Source organism: Dendrobates tinctorius, unplaced genomic scaffold, assembly GCF_039654945.1.
Source record: "Dendrobates tinctorius isolate UK_male_01 unplaced genomic scaffold, ASM3965494v1 ptg000008l, whole genome shotgun sequence".
In the NCBI taxonomy this organism is placed as follows: Eukaryota; Metazoa; Chordata; class Amphibia; order Anura; family Dendrobatidae; genus Dendrobates; species Dendrobates tinctorius.
The window spans coordinates 71,658,303-71,665,000 of NW_027361676.1; positions in this window are offsets into that span (position 1 = coordinate 71,658,303).

The window sequence follows — 6,698 nt, forward strand, 5'->3', positions numbered from 1 at the left end:
CCAGAATAAACTGGAGTCACGTTGGGAAGAGAGTCCTTATCGGGTACTACGCCGTATCCATCCAGAAGGACCTGTGTACGAAATACGGCCCAAGCAGGATGAAACACTGCCCACCCACATTGTGCATCGTAATATGTTGCGCCCGTGTATTTCCACCGACCCGAAGCAACTGGAACCTGTCCCGAAGACATCCGAACCGGAGTCCATATGCTGGGACTCGGAAGACGAGGATTTCCCTCCAGTTCCCAAGGGCCCTCCACCCAAAAATGCGCCAGTTGACACAATTAACCCACCAGCACCATGCAGCCCACCGACGTCCACCACCCCAGAAGATTCCACCCCAGTCGAACTTAGATGCTCCGAGCGGTCAACAGCCGGCAAACCCCCCGAACGGTATGAACAAGATCAGTTCGTATGGCAACGAATATTAACACCTTTACAGGCCAATTTTAATAGACTAACTCCCTCGCCTGAGGACTGGCGAGCTTACAGGGTGGGGGAATGTGGGGAGGAGGACCCCCATATAGTGTTTGAGCCAGAACCAAGGGGACCGCCATCAGAGTTATTGAAGGAAGCACAACAGAGGAATTACAAAGGGAGACATGCGACTGAGGTTGCCAGGGCAACAGGAGGAGGGGCTAGGCTAAAAGGAGCAGGGGACGCGCTGAAGTGGCAGTTGGGGAAGAGAGCGAGTGAAGGCAGGACGCAGGGTGACTTGCTGTGGCATCGAGAGGAGCCTGCGAGGAAAAAGCTGGACATTTACCGACAAGAGAGACGTGAGAGACTGTTTCCAGAGACTGCTCCCCTCTCCCGTTCTGAGAGAAGCATCCCCGCTACCCCCCGCCTTGGCAAGAGAGGAACTTTACCTCAGGTTGTGGCCGTGAGTACCCGAAACCAGGTCACAGAGGCCTGGGCACTTCCCCCCAGCCTTCTCCCATCACGCCGACCCGGCCATCATCGGCCTCAAGATACGCCACATTGTCACAGGCGGGATAAAAGGCTTGCTACCCTGGCTTAGGACGAGACTCCTTGGTAAAGGACGGCTACAGGCCTTTCTGGGGAACTGCGTTATCACCGCGCGCCACCTCCATCATTTACTTCAGGGCCCGTTGAGCCCCATCGGCACTGCTTTCTTCAGGGCCGGTTGCGCCCCAGCGGCAGCGTTTTCTTCAGGGCCTGTTGCGCCCCAGCGGCAGCGTTTCCTTCAGGGCCTGTTGCGCCCCAGCGGCAGCGTTACCTTCAGGGCCTGTTGCGCCCCAACGTCCCCATTTCCTTCAGGGCCTGTTGCGCCCCAGCGGCAGTGTTTCCTTCAGGGCCTGTTGTGCCCCAGCGGCAGCGTTACCTTCAGGGCCTGTTGCGCCCCAACGTCCTCGTTTTCTTCAGGGCTTGTTGCGCCCCAACGGTATTATTTTCTTCAGGGCCTGTTGCCCCACCGACATCACTTTCCTCAGGACATCCGCCTCAGCGACCTCAACGCGGCCACGCTACTGAACCCCGCAGTCCCTGAAAGGCTAAGTGAAACTATATTTGGTTAAGTTTGTTGTGTCCCTGTGTGGACTGTTGGTGTTGTTTTCTTTATCCTTGTTTTGTTCAGCCTAGCCCATCGGCTAGAGTTATATAAAAGTGATTTCGAAAACCACCATTTGTCTAGTGTCTCGTCACTGCATCCTGCAAACCTGTCCGACCCTACAATGACACACATTTGCCATCTGACCAGTTGCCAATATCAACACGGAAGGAGGATGACATGGACGACGAGGTGGTCGATGATGAGACCACTGATCCAACCTGGACCGTTGGCACGCATAGCCAGCACAGCAGCACAGAGGATGAAGGTGGATACTTAGCACTAACAAAGGCACCAAGGTCTACTGGTTTGAGCAGAGTGCAAAGTGTGTCAACTGTTGCCAAGAGCAATCCCTCTGCGCCCCAAGGCAATGGTGTGTTCAGCCGCTGTCTGAAAATGTTTTTCCAATAGTCCTTCTGAACCAAATGTTGTCATCTGTAGCATCTGCCATAGGAAGCTGAGCAGAGGCCAGGGCAAAGGCAACCAAAGCACCACCAGTATACAAAAACACATGGCAGCCAAGCACCTTAGTCGGTGGGCTGAACAACAGGGTACCAAATCATTGTCTGCGACTGCGGGTCAAACCACTGCCATGTCGCCTGTGATACGTCCTTTCCAATCTGCTGGGCAGGAAGCAGGTGATCATCATACCTCTTGCTCACAAGCTGCGGTTGCACCGACACCGGCCACAACAAGCTCATCCACTTGTTTGTCCCAGGAAAAAGCGTCCAATTGCCGTGCCCCAGATGTATGAATGGAGGCGTAAATACCAAGCCACTCACCAACAAGCACAAATACTGAACGCGCACATTGCAAAGTTGCTAGCCGTGGAGATGTTGTCGCTTAGGCTCGTGGGGACACAGTCTTTCTGTGATCTTTTGGCTGTGGCTGCCTCACGGTACTTGGTTCCCAGCCGGCACTATTTTTCCCGCTGTGCCGTCCCCGCGTTACACCAGCACGTCTTAAACAATCTAAAGCGTGCTCTCACCAACGCCGTAACTGGGAAGGTCCATCTTACAACAGACACGTGGACAAGTACTTGTGGCCAGGGACGATACGTCTCTGTCACGGCACACTGGCTCAACCTGGTGGAGGGTGGGACAAAGTCTCAAACTGGACCATCAATACATATCCTACCCATGCCATGTATAGCGGGCCCAACTTCAATCAGGGTTTCAGCCTCATTATATATGTCCAGTCTCCCCTCTTCCTCCTCCTCCTCCGCCTCATCATCCTATGCTGAATTACCTTCCACATCACTCACAAGTTGGGGGCTGTGCAGCAGCGCATCGGCAAAGTGGCAACACGCTCTGCTTAAGCTGATCTGCTTAGGTGAAACATCACACACTGCAGCAGAGCTGTGGCAAGGACTAAAACAACAGTCTGATCGGTGGCTCTCCCCACTGCAACTCCAACCTGGTCTGGTTGTCTGTGACAATGGGTGTAACCTGGTGGCGGCTTTAAAGCTCGGGAAGCTGGTACACCTGCCATGCATGGCTCATGTGCTGAACCTAGTCGTGCAGAAATTTATAAAAACATACCCTGACTTGCCGTGCCTGCTTGAGAAGGTGCCCCGTATTTGCGCCCATTTCCGCCATTCTTCAACCGCTGTTGCCGGTCTTGCAGCGCTTAAAAAGCAATTTAATTTGCCAAACCACAGACTCATTTGCGACCTGTCAACACGGTGGAACTCAACATATCATATGTTGGCAAGGGTAAGTGAGCAGCAGAGGGCACTTGCTGAATACCAGCTTAAACATGCCCGTCACACTGAGACTCAGCCAAGACACATAACAACTGTCGAGTGGGTATGGATCGCTGATATTTGTGAGGTGCTTGATAACTTTGAGTACTGCACCAAGCTTGTGAGCTGTGATCAGGCTATTATCAGCGTAACCATCCCTATGCTATGTCTGCTGAACAAATCGCTGAAGAAACAAAAAATTGAATCTTTGCGTGCCCAGCAGCTGGGTATGGAGCAAGATTTCACAATGGGTGATCCTACCCAGCCCAGCCAATATCATCAGGTAACATTGAGGGATGAAGATGATGATGAAAATGAGGAGGGAAAGGACTTCTTTTTCAGTGGTACCGATGGAACACTTCATGCTACAGATGGGAATCCTAACCCCAGCTTCATGTCTGTCCAGCATGGGTGGGTTGGAGAGGAGGAGGTGGAGAGTCAGTGTGAGGAGATGATGGGTATTGTTCCTCCTTCTGGGATCACAGAAGATTTGCCTCTTTGCATTTTGGCCCACATGGCACACTTCATATCTGACTGTGCCAAGACCCTCGCGTAATCCACATTTTCAATAGCAACTTACAGTATACTGTTTGTCCAACTTTCTAGACCCACGGTACAAGGACAAATTTCCTTCGCTACTGTTGCAGTCACCAAGGGGTTTCACAATGGAATCCTTCAAGAAGGCCGTTGTCGATCATTTGATGGCAACAGCACCCTCAGACACCACTGCTAGCAGAGGTACTAGCTCTGTGCAACAGCATGCATTAATAGGGAGAGACACGCCAAGCAGGTTCAAAAGAGGTGGTGGTAAAATGTCCACAAACTGGGCCATCTTCAATAAACCGGCTCATCACCAAGGACTAGTTGGAACAGTAGCAATGTCAAGGAGGGAAAAGTTGAACAAGATGGTCAACGACTATCTAAGTGACCATACCCGCGTCCTTCCTGACGATTCTGTACCATTTAATTACTGGGCATCCAAGCTGCCTAGTTGGCCCGACCTTTCCTTACATGCCTTGGAGGTGCTGGCCTGCCCTGCTGCTAGTGTGATGTCAGAGAGTGTTTTCAGTGCAGCTGGGGCAATCATCACACATACAAGCACACGGTTGACTACAGAGAATGCAGACAGGCTGACTCTGATAAAATTTAACAAGGACTGGATTTCGCAACAGTATTTAAGCCCTCGAGATGACAGTATCCCAACCTAAAGTCACTCAAAACATAATTTTTTTTTAAATTGGTGATCACGTCCATCCCTTCAAATACAAACCCCTTTTCTTCTTCTTACACATGTTTTCAAATCCTGCTTCTGCCACATGTACCTCATGGTCAATAAGCTAAAAACAATGTTACATTAATTTAATTAATATTTCCCATCAGAGGCACTTGTGATGAGAGTGAGACCCTTCTTCCTTCATCAACCATGGTATCTTGCCCCTTGGGCTAATTTTTGGAGACACTATGGCTATGCCTGGACACTGGGTACTGCAACTTCTATGCTAGTAGTCCTAGCTTCATCATAATTGTTTGGCCCTTCAGTCCTGCCTTGCTTCCTTCATCAACTATGATACAGCCCCATGGGCTAATTTTTGAAGACACTATGGCTATGCCTGGACACTGGGCACTCCAACTACTATGCTAGTAGTCCTAGCTGCTTCATCATTGTTTGGCCCTTCAGACCTGCCTTGCTTTCTTCATCAACCATGATACAGCCCCTAGGGCTAATGTTTTGAAGACACTATGTCTATGCCTACACATTGGGCAGTGGCAGTGGAACAAGCTTTATTATTGTGAATCCCTTGTGATGATGATGATTGCTGGCTTGTTCCTGCGTTAACCATCACACAGCCCCTAGGGCAGATCGCTCTCCTTACACCACTTACACACTTAGCTGTCAGAAGATCGCCTCCATCATCACTCACTCTTACGGCACTTCTGAGATGTCACTGGCACTGCTTAAGTGGCGTACGAGTCCCGCTCTTCTGGCAAAAAATCACAGGACTTCAAATAGTGTTTGTACATTCTAGTGAAGCAGTGGTGTAAAACCACTCATGCAGCCCCTGACCAGGTGCCCCCATGTTATATACGTTTGTTTACAGCACACTTTTTTTTTAAACATTTTTTAGCCTTTTCCTCAGCCCCCAGACAGCTTTGTAGGGTCCAGCAGACAATTACTCGCATTTTCCACTATCATTGTACTCGCTAATCGTACCGAATACCCGAGTATTACGGTATACTCGGTACGAGTATAGCAAGCCTGAATACTTCCCTACTCGCTCGTCCCTAGTTGCCGATCAACTTTTCGGGTAGTACCAACCACTGCCTCTGACACTGTTTTCCTTCACCATAAATCTCCAATTTGGGAAGAGCTCACAAGTTCTCATTGTGAGATACTTCAATACATGAGATAGAGGATTATCCTGCAGAAAAATCATGGTTTTCTAAAATTTGGCAGCAGGTTTGGGAGTTGATTTTGAGTCCATCTTCAACTCAAAAAAGTCCAACTAGCTTGTCTCTGTTTTTGGCCCATTTTGCCTGAGGAAAACGAATTGTCTAATAATTGTATCCTTAGGCCTCATCCCCTCATTACACTGGGTTGCCCTCCCAGGGCCGTGGGGTACTCGGTACCGGGCCCGATGAGCTTCAATGGGAGATTTCACGGCAGCTGGGACCCGGTCCGTGGCCCTGGGCGCCCATTGTAAAAGGGGGACTGTTCAGTGTGCTTATGATGATTAGAATGAATGAGTCGTGATGCCACCTGTGGTGTTCGGCAATGAAGGTGTTAAGCCGACACTGCAGACAGATCCTCTGTGACAGATGGTGTGGTGCAGCAATGATGTTATAGCCCTTCACAGGCAGGGCTTTAATCCCAGGGCAGAGTAGGTGAAGTGACACTTAGATGGTGTAGTGTCGGGCGCAGGGGATGTAGCAGTGCCGTGCAGCTTGACGCAGGAATAAGTGAAGGACACCAGGGCATGTAGTTCCAAAGCTTTACTCACAGTCTGTTGTGGCACCAGAGCCCGCATCCGTGCCGTGTCCTCCGGGTCAGGAGCTCAGCCAACCTCCAGGCAAGATGAAGTACTGCTTTCCAACACTCCGCCAACTTATGTGCCTTTTCTGAACGTCTCCCTCTTAGCGCCTTTAGTGAAGTACTCACAGTACTGAGTTACACTGGAGTTGTTCCTGTCAGATGTTCCTATGAACTCTACTTGTACGGCAGACAGCTGTAGCCTGCTTCGGGGACTTCTTACTACCTAATCCCGGCTCACTATAGATGCTGTTGTGCCCCCCAAGTCTGGTGTGGGAATAAAGTGGTGACAACTTCTATTTCTCCGGTGTCTGCTGCAGGACCATTAGTATCCATACAACCTCGGGGACCGGACCCCG